We start from the raw sequence: 19,145 nt of genomic DNA, 5'->3' as shown, positions 1-19,145 counted from the left end.
TCAGATTGGCTAACTTAAACTGAAAACACACTTCAGGTGAATTGCTGTAAAACTGCCTCTTAAATTTGAGATTAATTTATGACATGAAGGGGTGGGGAAATACATTGTGTCAAGTGGATCAGAAGCTTTCAGTTATGATTTTCTGCAGGTCTTTACAAAATGTGGGGTGAGTCCCCGCTTGAGGTCTCAACCTGACATATTAGTGACATGAGCTCCAAGGTAGCAATGGTCAAACCCTTCACCACCCAGACACTGAGTATTAACAATTTACAAGCATTAAAATGGTGCCACGGTGGGAACAGGTTTGAGAAACTCTGATCTACTGCATCTTTCAAATAACTGACATTGAATTGGTGTTGGGGTTTATATCAAATTCTTCATTGTTTTTAATCCTTTTAGGCTTGGAAGTATTGTGGTATTCTTTAATTCCATGAACTCTCACATGATTTAGTTTTGTAAAATGAGAGTCATGTTTACGCAAACCTTACTATGTGAGCTGAATGCCACAGTTCCAACATCGAAAGAGTGAAAGATGGCAATTCTCTGGTTGCTCAATGAGCTGCAGTCTTACATCTGCCTTTCAAATCTCTGCAGCCAGATCAACAAAGATCAGCATCGCTAGGGCATTTAAGGAAAGTTCAGTAATACAGATGAAAGACTAAACTTTTCCCTCTTTGCCAAACATGCTGGTTGGTTGGAGATGAAGTACTCTGTCCTTACTCACATGACTGATTAGTGTGTTTTTGAGGTTAGGTTTGAAGTGGATTAGTACATCACAGTTGTGTGAATTTGGAATATTGAGTTAATTCACCCTGTTCTATTTCCTTTGCTTCGTTCCCAAAGATTTGTCAACAGACAAACAGAATATAACTTTGCTTGTGAGTGTACCATCGAGGAACATTTCTTTATTCTGTATTCCAATGGTACTGACAAGCTCACCCTTTTTCAGAGGGATGCGTAAGTTGTGGTTGGACCATTAGGAAGGTAGTGCTTGAGATTCTCCTACTATCCAAGTCAGAAAGAGAAATGGAGCTGGTTTGGGCTTTACTGAGCTCTGTTGCTATTTGAAGTTAACAAACTTTAGCAGAAGGAGTTGTGTTGAGCCAGAAGGTGTAGGGAGGTTGGATATAAATTGTTGTATGGAATACTTGGAATATTTGTTTAAAATCTGAGGTTTTCTTGAGTATCTAAAAGATAAAGCAATTTTGGGGTAATACTCAGCTGCTTCTTTTTATTGTTTTGCTCCTTTTGTTGTAGACTCTGGTCTCCTGCCCACTGCTTCTTTTCTGTCTTTACGTCTCATCACTGGGTTTGTCTCAGTGTGTGTTTTCCCAACCAGCATCCCGAATTCCAGCTGCACATCTACAACCAGCTGAGCAGGTACTGTGCAACCTCTGCGTCTCACTGATCGGGCATGTTCTGTTTCATTAGATGCATGTGCATGATGTGGGGGGGTCGGTGGAGGGTCAAGGTAAAGGAATTGTGTTGAGAAATGTGCATTCCTTTATCTTAGTTGAGGCTTCACTTAGATGAAACAAGCTGCTGGTTGGCAATATACTGCAGACTTTTTAATTGATCTGGAACATGCTTTAAAAGGAGCATTACTGTGAAAGCAAGAAGCTAAATTAAAACAATTTTGAGCTGCTCGTGCTAACAGGTTACTATTAAAGATTGACTTGTTTCACATTGAGTTAGACTTTTGCAAAGAGCCTGTCAGAGTTAGCAACCCACTAATCTTGATAAATGTAGCTTTAAGAAATCTAAAATTTGACTTGCAACCTTGAATCTACCGATTGCAATGCCCCTTTAAGAGTGCAATGTGTCTTTGGTGAACATTTGAGGTATTCTGATGAATGTGAAAACTTAATTGGGATGTAACTGTCACCGTGGACGTGGGAATCTCCAACTGCATGCAGCTACGTTTGTTAAAACTCCTGTCAGTTTCATAGTGCTTTCAGAAATTAGATCTTTGTTTAAAATTGAAAGTACTGACAACAAATATTATTCAGGGCTCAGTGCTGCATTTAGTGGCATGCTGGACAAGCTCACGAGCATTTTGGATGATATTAGCAGTGGCAGGAATTTTGTGTTGATTTCTAATTTGAATTTAATCTTGCTTCAGAGCTATTTCATTTCTCCTTTTTTATATTTTGTTTTAAACTGCATTCAAAATGAAGTTTGTTACTTTAATGCTTTTCGGAAACTCCTACGTAGATTCCCACAGAAAAGACAACTCTATCTCTCCCTTTTTGCTTTGGGATCAGTGTTTTTGCAAGTTCACCGTTGGTATTTCTTTTTTTTTCTTCTATTGTATTACCGCCTAACTGCGGTAGTGCTTATTTTTTTTTCCCCATCACCCATGGTATGTGTGTGCAGGTGTGAGACACAGTGAAAGACACAACGTGCACGAATCTTTATTCAATTTCCACCACCAGGAAGATAAGAAAACACCTGAGTGGCCAGTGACAAGCACTGCCATTCAAACCAAAGTGCAATGCTCTGTGATCAAAACAGTGAAGAGGAGGGTAGGGACTAAATCAAAATAGCGTTGGAGGGAGAAATAATGCACTCCACTCCCTGCGGTGCCCACCTCTCCCTAACAACTCCAGGGTGTTGGTGGACACCGTGTGCTCCTTCTCCAAGGACACCCGGGCTCTAATGTAACCGCAGAAGAGGGGCAGGCAGTCAGCCCTAACGACCCCCTCCATGGCCCGCTGCCTGGACCTGTTGATGGCCAGTTTGGCAAGTCCGAAGAGCAGACACACGAGGAGGTCTTCGGACCTGCCCTCCCTCCTCCGTACCGGGTCCCCGAAGATCAGGAGCGTGGGACTGAAGTGCAACCAAAAGCATAGGAGATGGTTTTTAAGAAAATCAAAAAGGGAGTGCAAACGCCCACACCCAATATATACATGGTCCATGGACTCCACAGCATCACAGAACAAGCAGTTGAGCTGGGAGTCCAAGAACCACCGCAACCTGTGGTTGCAGGGGACTGCTGCGTGCAGCACCCTCCACCGCAGATCCCCGAGAGAAAGAGGGAGGACTCCCGCGTAGAGAGCCCTCCACTGGGGATCCCCACACCGTTGGTATTTCTATCTGTAAGTAGGTTGTTAATCTACCATTTTCTTCCTGTTCGCAGAAAAGGACTTGGCATTGATGGAAGGTAAACTTAACTGGGATTGTAACTGGATGAGCCACATAAATCCTCTGGCTGCATGCGCAGCTCAGCGGCTGGATATTCTGCAATGAGTACCTGTCCAAAGCCTGAGAGGCAGTTTTTGGGAGTGTAATGGAACAGTTTCTCTGCTTGGATGAGTACTGCTCCAACAGCAAGGAAAAAGCTTGACATTGTCCTGAGCAAAGCAGCCCACTTTGTTGACACCCCACCCATTGACTTCCTCCTCAACGGCACACAATTGCAGCAGTGTGTACAGTACATAAGGTGCACTATAGCAACTAACCAAGGCTGTTTTGACAGCACCTTCCAAACCCATGATCTGTGCCATCTTAAGACAATGGTAGCTACTGCTCCCTTACCAATATTACCACGACCCAGTTCCCCTCCAAGCTGCATAACATTTTGAATAGGAATCATATCATTAAACCTGGAAAAGATCCTGGCTGCACTGTTGGTGTACCTTCAAGAAGGCAGCATACCACCACTTAAGGGCAATTGGGAATGAGCAACAAATGCTGGATTCATTGGCAACTCTCCTATTCCATGAAACCATCTTCAATAAAAGCAAGTAACAAATATACCCTGTGGTTACAGTGCAACTGAGTACACAATCTGCCGATACTGTGCAATGAACCTAACCTGTTTTAAATAGTATTTTTGCTAGAACACTACATTTAACTGAACATTTATTCATTAATTGATCATGAGAGGGGAAACAGCTTTGTCATTTTGCAGCAATGCCATGGTATTTCATGATAATCCCGTTTAATTGAAGACCTATTTGTCTTATACAATGTGATGTGAAAGTTTAGATATAATGGCGTTGATTATATGGTAGGCTGAACTGCATTTCTGAATAAAATTCACCCAGAATTACGGTAAATATTGAAAAATCATGCAGAATTTTAAATATGAATTATGTTTGTTGTGTGAATGTTGCAATATTGGAAAACTAATAGAAACTAGCACCCTCTCTCAGAGTGAATTAATACCACTGGAACTATGTAATAATTGTGTCTGTGTCAATCTTTAAAGAGGCTGTTAAAAAATAAGATTTTCTTTTGTGATCCAGATAAGCAATTGACTTGTTTTAGAAATATTTGACTTTTTTTTCCTGTTAGAAACATTAAAAGCAAGTGCAGTAGTAAGCCACTTGCAACTACTCTGTCTGTCAATATGATCATGGCTGATCATCCAAATGCAAACCATGTTCCCACTTTCTCTGCATACCGTTTGATCCCTTTAGCCATAAGAACTATATTGAACCATTAAAAATATTCATTGTTTTGTCCTAAAATACATTCTCTGGCAGTTCCATTAGTTCATCACTATCTGGATGAAGAAATGTCTCCTCATCTCACTTCTGAATACCCTAATCCTATATCCTTTAGACTATGCCCACTGGTTCTGGCCTACCCCACTATGAAGGCCAACATGCCATTTGCCTTCACTGCCTGCTGCACCTGCATGCTACGTTTGACTGGTGGACAAAGACACCTTTAGTTGCATCTCCCCCTTTCCCATTTTATTCAGATAATTTCCCTTTCTGTATTTACAACCAGAATTCTCAATTTTTTTCAAATTATACTTCATCTGCCATGCATTTTCCCAATTACTCAACTTATCCAAATCACACTGAAGCATCTCTGCATCGTCCTCAAACTCCATCCTCCACACAGTTCACCCTTCCACCTAGCTTTGTGTCACCCACAAACTTGGAAATAGTAATAGATCCCTCATCTATATCATCCCAATATATTGTGAATAACTGGGTTTGAACCACTGATTTCTGTAGCACCTCACTGGTCACTGGCTACCACTCAGAAAATTACCTGTTTGTTCCAGCCCTTTGTTTCCTGTCTGTCAACTGGCTCCCTGTCCATGCAAATACACTACCCCCTATCTCACATGTTATATGCTAATTTCTTCTATGGGTTCTTATCAAAAGCCTTCTGAAGTCAAAGTACCACCCACGGATTGCCCCTTATCAATGATACTAGTTATATCCTGAAACTTTCAGTAGATTTGCTAAGTATGATTCCCCTCTCTTAAATCCATGCAGACTCTGTCCAATCCTGTCATTGTTCAGTCAGAAACTTAACTGTACTCCAATATAATTTTTATATGTATCTGTGTATTTTCTTTTAAAACTTTGATTTCTTGGAAAGGCTGGACCCATGCAATATAAGTGAATTAGTGACTCTGAATTTGGGTTATAATGATTTTTTCCGTTAATTCCTTTTCCTAATGTATGAAGCAGACTGCACCAAGTGATCACTCTTAATTGTGATTAACTTTGAAAATAATATTTTTTTTCAAAATGACATCCCAAAATGATGCGTCATTATTGTGCACGGAGGATTTTGAATTCAATAATTTGCAGAAAAAATTGAACAGATTTTTGCTGCAATTTGTCCAGACAAAAGATTACACCAAAGTGGCAACTCTGCTCTCAAATTCTTACCTTGACGCTGCCAAAGGCGATACTGATGGGACTTCACTTTGCTCGTCTTGTTCACCAGCTTTATTTTCAAGTTTAATCCTTTAATCATTCTCGAGCTTGTAATTTTAGACAACTTCTCTTTTAGATACATATGTAAAGCCCATACTGAAATGTTGCACTGAATGGTATCAAATCTGAGATTAGTCTCTAATGTGAAAGTAACATGCTCTGACCATTCTACGTGTGTATTGGCATAAGTCTATGCCAGTTATTTTTCTAAAGCCTGTCCTTCCTGTGATTCCTGATGAAGGGCTTATGCCCGTAACATCGACTCTCCAGGTTCTCGGATGTTGCCTAACTTGCTGTGCTTTTCCAGCACCACACTTTTCGATTCTGATGTCCAGCTTCTGCGGTCCTCACTTTATCCTTTGAGTAGATTAAATCAAGAATAAGTGTTGTTGATCAAAGTGTAATAGAAACCAATTCATGAAATTCAGATATCTCACATTTACCTTAATTATGGGAAGGCTAAGACGTCAGCAAATTACTGTCAGTAATTGAAACCATACTGATAAACTCGTGCAGTATCAGTGATTTAGTAACCCTGAATTATGCAGATCGCTGAAATAGACATTTTTGCACCCACCTTCCCCATCTCCTCCTGTTGATTTGATGTTCTTTTCAAACTGCATGTAATGCCATTCAACTATTGTTAGGTTACAAAAAGCTGTGCCATGAGGCATTGACAACTGGGTTATTAGACAGCCATCCAGATTCTACTTTCTTTGTGCTTTTCTTATATGTTGTACTTAGCGAGAAAAAGGTCATTGACCAGAAAGATTAATCCTGCCTGACCTTTAGAGTGTTTCTGGATATCATGCAGCTGCAGTATTTTGTTTTGCACTCAGCAGGCATTTGTTGTTCTCACTTGATTCTTTGTGAAAGAATACAAAATTAACTTGTTTGGATGAATTTATTATTCCCTTTGCCAATGTTGGGAGAAAAAATGTCATTGTTTCAAGTGCTGATAAAGGAAAGTAAACTGATAAGTATTAGAAAGGGTTTAGAGGGATATGGAACAAATGCTGGCAACTGGGACTAGATTAATTTAGGATATCTGGTCAGCATTGGCAAGTTGGACTGAAGGGTTTGATTGCGAGTTGTACAACTGTGACTTCATTCTCTCAATTATTCAAGAAGATGAATACTTCGAGGAGGAAAAGGAGGATTTATGCAGAGAATGCACCTGAAATGATGATCGAGGTATATCAAACTCAAATTATTTCATTACCATTTCCTCTGGGTTCTTCAATGACCAAACTTGTTTTGTTATCTGAATAACTATGTATCCTGTGATTTGCTTCGCACAAAATATTTCATTAGGATCTCGTGAACTATTAAGACGTGTTTATTTTTTAAAATTTAGGCAGCTTGATTGTTAAGCAAGAAAAGGGTAGCATTTTACTCCCACTGAATCATTGTTCTATGAAAGGTAACAATTTTTAAAAAATCTTTTCTGGGCACAGAATATATGGAAGTCAATTCTGAAGGAAAATGTCCTCGTCAGTAATGTTCCCACATATGGGGGGTAACTGCTTCTTGTCAGTCTTCAGGCTATAGAGGCTCGGAAAGAAATGAGTTGGCCAAAGTTAGCAACATCATTTGGATGGACTGTGCTCATTGGGGACACTTGCAGGATCTGTTTAAGAAACACGTATTTCAGAGTGTATGCAATAAGCCTTAACATTGTTATTTTTTCACAGAGCTTGGGACCTGACTAGAGCAGCAATGAAGCGAGTAATTTTTAAAAAAAAATTCTGAGCTTCCCAAATTATTGCTGCTAAATGCAGCTGACATTATCAAAACACATTTCACACTCCCCAGCTTGGAATTTGGTCTCTGTTTTGTCGGTCCAACCATTCCTATGGATAAGACGTTTTTCAAATATGAGGACTGCATTTAAACTAATTGTTGAAATATTCAAGTCTTCTTGGTTTCTTAATTTCAAATTACTCAAGCACTGGGCAGTTCTGGAATATTCAAAATATTTATAATAGTAGCATTTATACTATTGAAGGCAACCTGGTAGATTTGAATAACATTCAAGTAGTCAAAAACAATACATAAAGAACTTTATAAATTGCTACTTTACTGTACACCAACAACGCAAAACCAAGTACTATTGAACCCATAGATTGTTTACCAAGGATTACCAAACCTAAACAGTGCATTCGAGATATGCTCACTCTCACCATCTTGGAGCAGTCTCCCAAAGTGCTCCCAGAATTTAGAAAGCACACACCCTGCTCTCCAAAGCTAAATCTGCTGTCACAAGCTTCACTCTTATTGCATACAATGGCATTTATTATCCAGTTCTTTAATGTGACAATTGATTTTACAAACAATTTATAAAATTCTTTCAATCCTGAAGAAATATGATGTCAGCCCTATGTAGAAGTGAATGAAAAGTGTGATGTTTGCTTGACCTTTGGCTCTATGTATCAGAACAAACTGAAACTTTATCATGATGTGGGATGTTTCCCACAAACCTTGCTTAAAAAAAGGAAGGATTATCCTCTGAGATTTAAGTGTTCAATCAGGTTTTATCAAAAAGCCTACAAAAAATTGAGAGTTTGATTTCAGCCCCTTTAAAGAGTCATGCTCTTGGCCTTCAATTTTGCGACATGTGATCACTCTTTGGTAAAGGCGGCTGTGGTCAACACTGCAGGATGTTGTGCTGAAGTGCCTCATTGAGTGGATGAGCTTTATTACTGGTGTATCTTGGTTTGTTTTGAGATGAAATATTACTTTGAGTTAAATCTTGTTTTTAAACTGATGCGTGCTTGTTTAACTCAAGTATGGACACTATGCTCATGTTTGCAATGAACCTTTCGCTTTTGCAGATTGGTAATTTTCCAATCTGTTTTGTAAATAAAGTTCAATATAGAAAGCACAGTGCTGGAGAACCGCACGTCCAGAAGCATCTCTGAGGGTAAAAAAAACATTATAAGTTCCAAGTCCAGTGAGCATTTGTCCGTTCGGACGAAGAGTGAACTTGAAATGTAGCATTTCTTTCTCTTTACCAATGCCCTCAGAAGTGCTGAGTTTCTCCAGCACTTTGTTTCTGTAGATCAGATCTCCAGCACCTGTAGTTTATTGTTTGTTATAAATCCTATGATTTGCCTTGGGGAGCGAGAGGCAGCAATTGTGATCAACTGGGATAAACCTCCCCAACCACGGAAAAAAAACCACATAATTCTTTGTACTTTGCAAAACACGACTGTAAATAAGAAACTCAATTAAGCTAAATGCATTGCGGCATAACACTTGCCTTGTGTCAAAACTTGCTACTCATCTTTCAGAACTAATCTGTCAGAATTGTGTTTGCTCGCTTCCTTTGAGATCACAGTCCACAAATTTCCCAGTTCCAATTCCAGGGATGGGCCCGGTGACCACATTGTAGTGGGTTGGGGAGCTTTGTGTCATCCTGAAGTTTTTGTTAAGAGCAACATTGCAGGTTAACGTTGACGGTTTTGACTAATATTGCGTCATTAATCTTGGAGGATATCCTTCCGAATGTATTAATTAACTGGACTTACCCTGTTTACATGCAGCCCTGTTAGTAGTGCTGTAATATTCTGGGATGTGTTAGTTGTACAAGGAGTCCTTGCCCTGAATGTTACTCGTATTGTGAAACTATAACCCAAACAGTGTTGAATTTAAAATGTAAGAATTATACATTTTGAGCTGCAGGCTTATATCTGATTTTAGAAATGAACATCAGCAGCTTGCTAATACTTACTTTCTCTCTCCCCCATCCTGCTTGATGTCCATTAGGTTGCTCACTAAACAGGAGCAGAAATGCTTGCATCAGCGGCAGCATGTAGAGGAGCTGCTGTGTTGGAAGCAGTGGCTCGATGCTGAGGAAGCTGCGGCCTGGCGAATGGAAAAACAGGCTCTGGCTGCTTCAGGCAAGGAGCTGAAACCAAAAATGGCAAAGAGAGAGGCAAGCGAGAAGATTCCAGAATTAAAAGGTAATGTCAGCCTCGGTTTATTGTTTGTATGATTCTCTTCGACACAGTAATGCATTCCCTGTGGTTTTGATTTCTTTTAAGTGCGCTCTGGTATTGCTGATTTTCATGGCACATGTGAAGTGGTATATTGATGTGGAAATGTCATCAGTCTGAATTAATTCAGAAGAAGCAAGATGTAAACTGACCTTTTACTTTGTCTGTCTCATTCATTCAGGAAATCACATTTCCCGAGCATCTGCAGTGATCCGTTTAATCAACATCGCTCAGATGTTGGAATTATCATCTTTCTCAATGGTACATTGATACTATAGTCTAGTGTATTTTCCCACTCACCTTCTTGGTGAAGGCTGTAGTTTCCGATCTTAATCTCTTTTACTGCCAGCGGTTGTGTATCACGGGCAGAGTTGAGAAGCAGCAAAAACTTTAATCAGTGTCAGAGCCTGAACCCTGTTTACACGAGACTATGTAGCCACATTGTTAACACAGAAAATCTATTTTTTTTTTGCAGTATTGATAATTAATGTCACTCCTCCCCATTAGCAGTAGCATAAAACTTTAACCCCAGTACTGCACAGAATGTTGAACTTTGGCTGTTACCAGATATGTCTGACAGTATCTGAGTTAGTATTAGGTGCTTTTCCTCAGTGAGCTGTGCATACTTAACTTTCTCCGGGTCACTGTTTCTAATTTACTCCCTTGTGGCATTCTGACATGTATCTGAAGTAAAGAATACTCTGAAAGGAGGATGGAGTTGTAAGACAATCATGTTGAATTGTGCATCTCACTTTAAGCGCTGTCAATCCATTGCAGGATAAATGTTCCGTGTAGTGTTATTTTCTCCAGACACATGCAGTGAGAAAGAATGTCCTGTGCTATCTTGCTCCCAGCCACACAGTCACAATTCAATTCCTGAGGAGGTTAGATTTTCATCTGCACAGACTCTGGAATCACCATCAGCAGCCCTTCGGATGACCACCATTTCTGACGATAATATTTTCACAGATGATGTTTATTCCCAGGATTTTGAACCTGTCGCAACACACAGTAAACAGGTAAGTTATATGTTGGTTTTTTTTTCTGCAGAAACTGTTTCTAGTGAATAAATAATGTCATATAAGGCTTCAGGCAATAGGAAGTCATTGCATTCACTCAACATCAAACCCAGGTGAGCTGGTCATAGGAGCACCAAGTGATCAAAGCGAGAAAAGCGTGGTTAATTACAGGATTCTGATTGTGCTCCTGATAACTACCTTGATGCTCCTACTGAGGAATATATTTGTATCTTTGTATCTCCATCATAGTTCTGAGGCCCACTATTGAGTCTTCACAAAATATATGAGGACAAGTTGCCACTGGGTACTCCAATTGCTCATGGAAATGTGTCTTGACAAAATTGAAAGCCTTCATAGATGTGGGAATGAATTTACAAATTGAATTTTCCTGACAGCTCCTGACTTAATTTATCCTTGGTCTTGAAAGAGTTGAAAGACGAAATAGTATGGAGTCTTGATTGGGATGGTTCCAAGAGAACACATTTTTAGCAGAGACAATTCTGTTGAGACTATTAATGAGCAGATATGATCTCCAGTTGGGAAATCTTATCGTCTTCAAACATAATTATTGCATGATCTATTTCCAAGTCCACAACATGGGCTTAGCAGGGAATTGAATTCTGGAAGGGAAGAGAAAAAGTGAGTCGGAGAAAAAGGGCATTCTGCGAGTGAATGATCAATAGGAACGAAGAGAACGAGGGGAGATTGAGCATAGTTTGGGAACAAGAAGTCTTTAGAGGGAATGTAAAACATGTGAGTGGAAAATAATAAGATTTCTGAGAGGGAAATTGAAATAGGAGTGGCCGAGAATGGATGCTCTGAGAGAAAATGGGAAACAGGAGGCGGCGAGAATGGGAAACACTGTTGGCAGGTGATGGGAGATCTGAGGGAATGGGACTTCTGAGACTGAATGGAAAACATAAGTGTGAAAGGGAGTGGGAATTCTGAGTAGGAATGGGATACAGGGGAGTGGGATGAACTAGAAATTCTGAGATGTAATTGGAAACGGGATTGGCAGAGATGGAAATTCTGAAGGGGAATAAGTAATAAAATTTGGGAACGTATAGGATTTTTGTGAAAGCATAGGACATATGTGTGGGCTCGGTGGATGAGCAATGGGAAATGCAGGTGCATAGCTGGAGGAGGGGGTTCTGGGTTGGCTGGTCTTCGGAGGGTTGATGTCGACTCTAAAGGCCAAAAGGCCTGCTTCAACACTTGCCCGAATCTCGGATTATCGATCTCTGCCCCAGCTCCGTTCTTCCACTGCAGAAACCTCGTCAATGCCTTGCTTACTTGCAGACTTGACGATTGTATTATACTACCTGTTCTATTCCAGAAAGCCGGTTTGTGAAGGATAGAATCAATCGTTGCACCACTTTAATTAATGTACATGATTATACATTGCAGGCAAGTGATTTGTATTCCTTTAATGACCAGTCGTTGGGAATTTCAATTTTAATGGCTCCATTAATGGAAGAGACTTCAGTCACTAGGACAGTGACCTCTTTAATTCCCTCCCTGAACTTTCCTTCTTTCTATGTCACTTTCCTCCTTCAAGACACTCAAACTGTACGAAAGATTTCACATCTGCTTTGGATCACTGAGGCTCAGTAATATTTTTCATTCTATTACTGTGGAGCTACTTGGCTTGTTTACCCAGATAAAGATTTGTTGTAAATGCAAGTTTTCAAAGATAAAACAGGAAGAAAACAGGTAATAAAGCGAAATAAAGCGGTCACAGTAAATTTCCAAAGTCATGACTCTGCTTGAAAAATCGCAACTTTCAGATGTGGAGATATGATGGATGTGTACATGCATTTCATTAAAAATCACTGTTTGAAAAAGTATCATCCATGAGATTAATTGGCACCGAATTAAGGCAGGGATAGCAAACTGGATTTAAACAGAAAGGTGGAAATTTGAAAAAGGACTTGGGGGGAGTTCTAGAGTGTTTCAAGTCAATAGTGGTGTCTGGTAGGCCTTGCTTCTCAGGGCACTTTTCTTTTCTGCGTTAATTTTATAATTTGATGATGTGCCAAGTATGTGGTGTGGAAAATTCGAGTATTGTCAAATAAGAAGAATGATTAGTTTTGGAAAAGTTAAGGAAGTCGTGAGGAGGATCGAAAAGATGCAGGCATGTTTTAAAGATGACAGGGCGAATGTTGTTGGCGGGTTCGTGTGGCAGTGTATTTTTTTAATTTTCGATTAGAAGTTCCAGCAACAATTGTATTTTGAATGGGAGCAGGCCTGGTACTGTGAAGTATGGTGATTTGTAACAGCAAGTTCATAGGGCAACAAAAGCTTTACCTCAAAAGCTATGTGTTTTATTATGGAGCGAACAGAATTCAAGAACTGTGTAAGAGAGATTGTTCAATTCCCCCATAATTCTAGATGGCAGAGTGGTGGTGTCACTAATCCACCTAACCGCACACCTTTGGCTTTTTCCTCAATATGGTTCTAACCGTAATTGCGCCATGCTTACCAATGCTGACTACCAAGATTGTTCTGCTGTGTGATTGGCCGGTGTGTGTGGTGATACTCCAGGTCTGATTCGTTGATGGATATGGCGACACCATGGCCCCCAACTGGTTAGCGTGGCTATTGCGCTTGGGTTTTGTCAGTGGCATCGCAGGTTTGATTAAAATTGTTGAACAGGTTGTGAGAAGTTAAAAATTACTCAAAGCCAGGTTATAGCCCAACAGGTTTAATTGGAAACACACTAGCTTTCGTAGCATCGCACATTCATCAGGAGTGCCACTCTGAAAGCTAGTGTGCTTCCAATTAAACCTGTTGGACTATAACCTGGTGTTCTGTGTATTTTTTTTAACTTTGTACACCCAGTCCAATACCGGCATCTGCAAATCAGGTTGTTGGAAGTTTGATCAAATGTTATGGAGGTTTGCATTAATCTCTTATCCGCTAATGTTAGTGTCCAAATTGAGTTTGTTTGTAATGAGACCTGTCAACATCCATTGGGTGGATCTTCTACAGAAACTACGTCAGTCCAGAGTAATATTGAGGTCAGGATCCGTGCACTGAAGGGCAAACTTAAAAAGTGCAAGTCCATTGGGGACAAGCTGAAGAAAGAGCAAAAGAAACATCAAAAGGATTGATTGAAAGAACAGGAGGCCAGTCTCACCAAACAACTAGAGGTGAGACCGAAACCACCAAGCTGCAGATTTCAGCTGGGGTGTTTGGAACATGCGACCTTGAAGAGATTGCAGTTCAGAACATTTCATAGGTTCCATACTGCATTCCCAAAACCAAATCAACATCCATCTCCTTTCATTAAACATTGTTGGGATTTATTAATTTTTGTTCTTCACATCTTAAGGAAAAGTGATCGAACCGGTTTCCTTTTTCTGTTTGTTTTTTTTCTCTCTGCCATGAATAAGAGTTTACATATTCTGCCTAACGTTCATTCAAACATTTTCCTCAAATTCCTCTTCATAGCCTCCTCTCATCCTACTTTCAAGAGTTTCCTTTTTCCAATGGGGTCTTGTGTATTTCTGATCTTATACTTCCTTCTTCCTGACCAATGTCTCACTATTCTTTAATAAAACAGCTTTGTCGCCTCTTACTTGTTAAATGCTGCATATATGGATTGCTATAATGTGTGTGCAAGGGCTTGAGAGGAAAATCCGGAATAAATAAACTTGTTGTTGATGACATTCAACCAACTGTGCTTTTTAATATCCCTGTTAATCTTTCTTAATTTTGTGGTGAACAGGTTTTATAGATGGCTGAAATTAGATTTGTTCATTCAGAAAATAATTTGTGGTTTGTCTTGTGCAGTTAGCAAAGTAGTGTCATACCTACTTCTTTACATCCCGAGGTTAATTTCATCTACTCACCATGTTGCTTTCAGTCCTATGATGGGTTTATTAAGAAGGCCCAAGCTGAACCCATTAAAGCTCCTGATGTTGCCAGCTCAAGTTAAACCAAAGCGCAGATTAAAACTCTATAGTCCACTGCTAATGAGAAGCCAATGATTAAACTGCTCTCTCTGCTGAGGTACCTTCAGTAATGGATGTTAAATGTGTAACCTTATGAAGGGATGCCTCTTGTATTTCTCTTTTATACCCTACTGGAACCCCATTTTTTCCTAATTAGTTTGTGACTAAATGATTCTTTACTTAAGGACATTAACAGAGACTTTACAGCAGAGAAATGGGCCTTTTGGCCCAACAGGTGAGTGCAGATTTTTGGTCTCCATAGGAGTGAACTCCCACTTTGTCTCATCCAATCAGTGCATCCTTCTGTCCGTTTCTCCATGAGGTACTTATCCAATTTCCACTTAAACACATTCATGATATTCAACTGAAGCATTCCTGGTACAAGATGTCATGTTGTTACCTTTGTCAGGGAAGAATGTTTTGTTTTGAATTTCTGATTTGATTCATTATTGTTGAATTCCTGTTAAGGTCAGCCTCACAAGTGAAAACACTTCTCCCTTCAGCATCTTCTTTTATAAAGTTCTTGATCAAATCTCGTTTTTAACGTTCTCCATCCAGTCACTAAAGGTGGTACGGTGGCGCAGTTGTACAGTGGTGAGCACTACTGCCTCATAGCACAAGAGACCTGGGTTCAATTCCCGCCTCAGGCAACTGTCTGTGTGGAGTTTGCACATTCTCCCCGTGTCTGCGTGGGTTTCCTCCGGGTGCTCCGGTTTCCTCCCACACTCCAAAAATGTGCAGGTAAGGTGACTTGCCTATGCTAAATTGCCATAATGTTAGGTGAAGGGGTAAATGTAGGGGAATGGATCTGGGTGGGTTTCCTCTTTGGAGGGTTGGTGTGGAAATCTTGGGCCTAAGGGCCTGTTTCCACACTGTAAGTAATCTAATCTAGAACTATCTTATACCGTTAATGATCGGACACTGGGGAGTGTTATAGAAAAAAAATAAATCTCGGGATGCAGGTCTATAGTTTCTTGAAAGTGGAGTTGAAGCAAAAAGGGTGGTGTAGAAGACATTTGGAATGCTTGCCTTCATTGGTCAGAACATTGACTGTCGGGGTTGTGGCAAGTAGACAAGTCCCCTAGGCTGGACGGGATTTATCCGAGGATTCTCTGGGAAGGTAGGGAGGAGATAGCACAGCCTTCGGCTTTGATTTGAGTGTCATTGTCTACAGGTTTGGTACCCGAGGACTAGAGGATTGCAAATGTTGTGCCCTTGATCAAGAAGGGCACTAGAGATTACACATACAATTATAGACCAGTGAACCTTCCTTCTGCAGTAGGAAAGGCTTTGGAAAGGATAATTAGAGATACGATTTATAATCATCTAGCAAACATCAATTTGATTTCAGATAGTCAACATGGTTTCATCGAGGTCAGGTCGTGTCTCACAAAACTCATTGAGATTTTTGAGACGGTGACCAAGCATGTAGATGAGGGTAGAGCAGTTGATGTCGAATACATGGACTTCATGAAACCCTTTTGATATGATTCCACATGGTAAGCTGTTGGAGAAAATGCAGAGACATGGAATGGCGGGTGATTTAGCAGTTTGGATTAAAAGCTGGCTTTCTGAAAGAGGGCAGGGAGTGGTGGTTGATGGAAAATATTCAGCCTGGAGTCCAGTTACTCATGGTGTGCCACAAGGATCTGCACCCTTTGATCTCTCTCTGTTCAACAACGCTCCCCGGAGCCCAACCATTAACTGTATTAGTCCTACGTGTTTTGTCTCAACTAAATCCAACACCTGAATTAAATTCAGTCTTTCATGCCTTGGTCCACTGGCCCAGTTGATTAACATCCCCTTTGATAACTATATTCCCTGCTCATTCTTCCACTAATCTTGGTATCCGCAAACGTACTAACAGGCCCTCCTATATTTTCACTCAAATCGTTTAGGGAAATGATACACAACAGTGGTCCCAGCACCAATCCTGAAAGCACACTACTGGTCAGAGGCCTCCAGTCTGAACAAGAAGCCTCTCCCACTACCCTCTGTCTCCAACTGTTATCCAATTTTGTATCCAGTTGGCTAGGTCTCCCTTTTTCCTGGTGATCTACCCTTTCTAACCAATGGATCATGCTACACCCTGACCAAGGTTTTGCTGAAGCCAGAAACAACGTTTGTTGCTCTGCCTTCGTCTATCTTCTTGGTCACATCTTGAACAAACTCCAGTCAAGTTTGTGAGACATGTTTTCCCACATGCAAAGCCATGTTGGCTGTCCGTAATCAGTCTTTATCTTTCCAAATGCATGTAAGTCCGACATCTCAGAATGACCTTCAACAACTAACCCACCCTGATATCTGGCTCATCAGTCTGTAGTTCTGAAGTTTTGGGATATTACTCGTGCCTTCCAACGTGAAGACTGACACAAAGCACTTATTTAGTTCCTGAGTTCCTTTGTTCAGTTTCTTTGTTGCCCATTACTAATTCTGCAGTCTCATTTCCCAGCAGCCCAATGTCCACTTTCGACTCTAGATCATTATATATCTGAAGAAATTCTTGCAATATTTTTTAATATTACTATCTAGCTGTCCCTTATACTTAATCTTCTCCCTCCTTATTTCTTTCTTCATTATCCTACATTGGTTTTTTGTCTGCTTTCCAGTCCTTTGGTTTCCCACTGCCTATGCCACCTAATATGCTTTCCGTTTTGCGTTTATGCTGTCCCTGACTTCCCTGGTCAGCCATGGTTGCCTCATTCTTCCTTTCCTCGGGACGAAATTTGCTGTGCCACTCGGAGTACTCCCAGAAACCCTTGCCATTGCTGTTCAATGTCTTTCCTGCTAGGCTGTTCTCTCAGTCAATCCTCTCCAGTTCCTCCTTCAGTTAGATGCCCTTATTCAACTATAATATATTTACATCTTTTTCCACCATCTCCCTCTCAAAGTGCACAGTATATTCTGTCATATTATGGTCACTGCCTCCTGAGGGTTCACTCACCTTAAACTCCCTTATAACGTCTGCCTCATTGCATAACACTAAATCCAGTATTGCCTGTTCCCTAGAAGGCTCCTCTGCAGGCTGGCGTAAAAGCCATCTCGTAGACGTTCCATTAATGAGTTTTCTTCCAATCCAGTACCAATCTGATTTTCCCAGTCCGCCTGCATATCGAAATCCAACTGATAACTATAACCTTGCCTTTCCTGCACACTGTTCCTATCCCCCCATGTATCTTAGGCCACAAATATTCAGTATTGTTTGGAGTTCTGTCCATAACTACCGTTATGTTTCTTTTCTACCTTTGCGGCTCCTCAACTCTACCCACACCGTTTCTACATTATCTGACCCTACGTTGTTTATTGCTATTGAGTTAATTTCATTTCTTACTAATCAGGCAACTCCAGCCACTCTGCCCACCAGCCTGTCTTTTCATTTGGATGTATATCCTTGGATATTTAGCTCCCAAAAAGCTTCAGCCTTATATTTTGCACTGATGTGCTGGGGTCTTCCATCGTTGATGATTGGAATATTGGTGGAACCTTCTCTTCCAGTGAGTTGCTACATAATCTACACCAAACTTGACAATACGTGGCGGTAATGCAGAGCTTAGATCTGATCTGTTGGTTGCTGCATCACTGAGCTCTATGTATAAACTGCTGCTTATGCAGTTTTGCATGCAAGTGTGTTGTTTGGTTGTTTGACCAGGTTGACATCTATCTTCATGTATGCCTGGTACTGTTCTGGCATGTTCTCCTGTACTCTCATTGAATATGGATTGACCCCCTGGCTTGATGGTAATGGTTGAGTGGAGGATATGTCAAGCCATGAGGTGCCTGATTGTGCTGGAATACAGTTATGCTGTTGTTGATGATCCACAGCGCCTCATGGACGCCCTGTCTTGAGCTGCTAGATTGGTTCACAGTCTGTCCCATTTAGCACGGTGATAGTGCGAACAACATGATGGAGTGCATTCTCAATGTGAAACCGGGAGTTATTTCCACCAGGACTGTGCGGTTGTCACTCTTAACGATATCTGTCATAGATAGATACTTCTGCAGCTGGCAGATTAGTAAGGATGAGCTCAGGTATGTTTTTCCCTCTTGTTGGCTCCCTCACCAATTACTGCAGTCTTACAGCTATGTTCTTTTGAACCCGACCAGCTCAATCAGTGATACTGCTGCTGAGCAAGTCTTGTTTGTGGACATTGAAATCCTCCACCCAGAGTACATTTTGTGTCCTTGCCATTCTCAGTCAGGTTTTTTTTTGTTTTAATCATTTGTGGGACTTGTGTGTTGCTGGTTGGCGAACATGGATAGTTCATCCCTATTTGCCCTTGAGAAGGTGGTCGTGTGCTGCATTCTTGATTCGTCGCAGTTCACTTGCTGTGGGTTGCCCCACAATTCCGGCTGGGAGGGCATTCCAGGATTTTGATTCAACGACTGTGAATGAACAGCAGAATATTTCCAAGTCATGGTGGCGAGTGGCTTGGTGGGGAACTTGAAGGTGATGTTTATCCCAAGTATCTACGGACTTTATCC

This window comes from Chiloscyllium punctatum, chromosome 19 (genome assembly GCF_047496795.1).
Source record: "Chiloscyllium punctatum isolate Juve2018m chromosome 19, sChiPun1.3, whole genome shotgun sequence".
Lineage (NCBI taxonomy): Eukaryota > Metazoa > Chordata > Chondrichthyes > Orectolobiformes > Hemiscylliidae > Chiloscyllium > Chiloscyllium punctatum.
Note: the sequence above shows the minus strand (reverse complement) of the source record.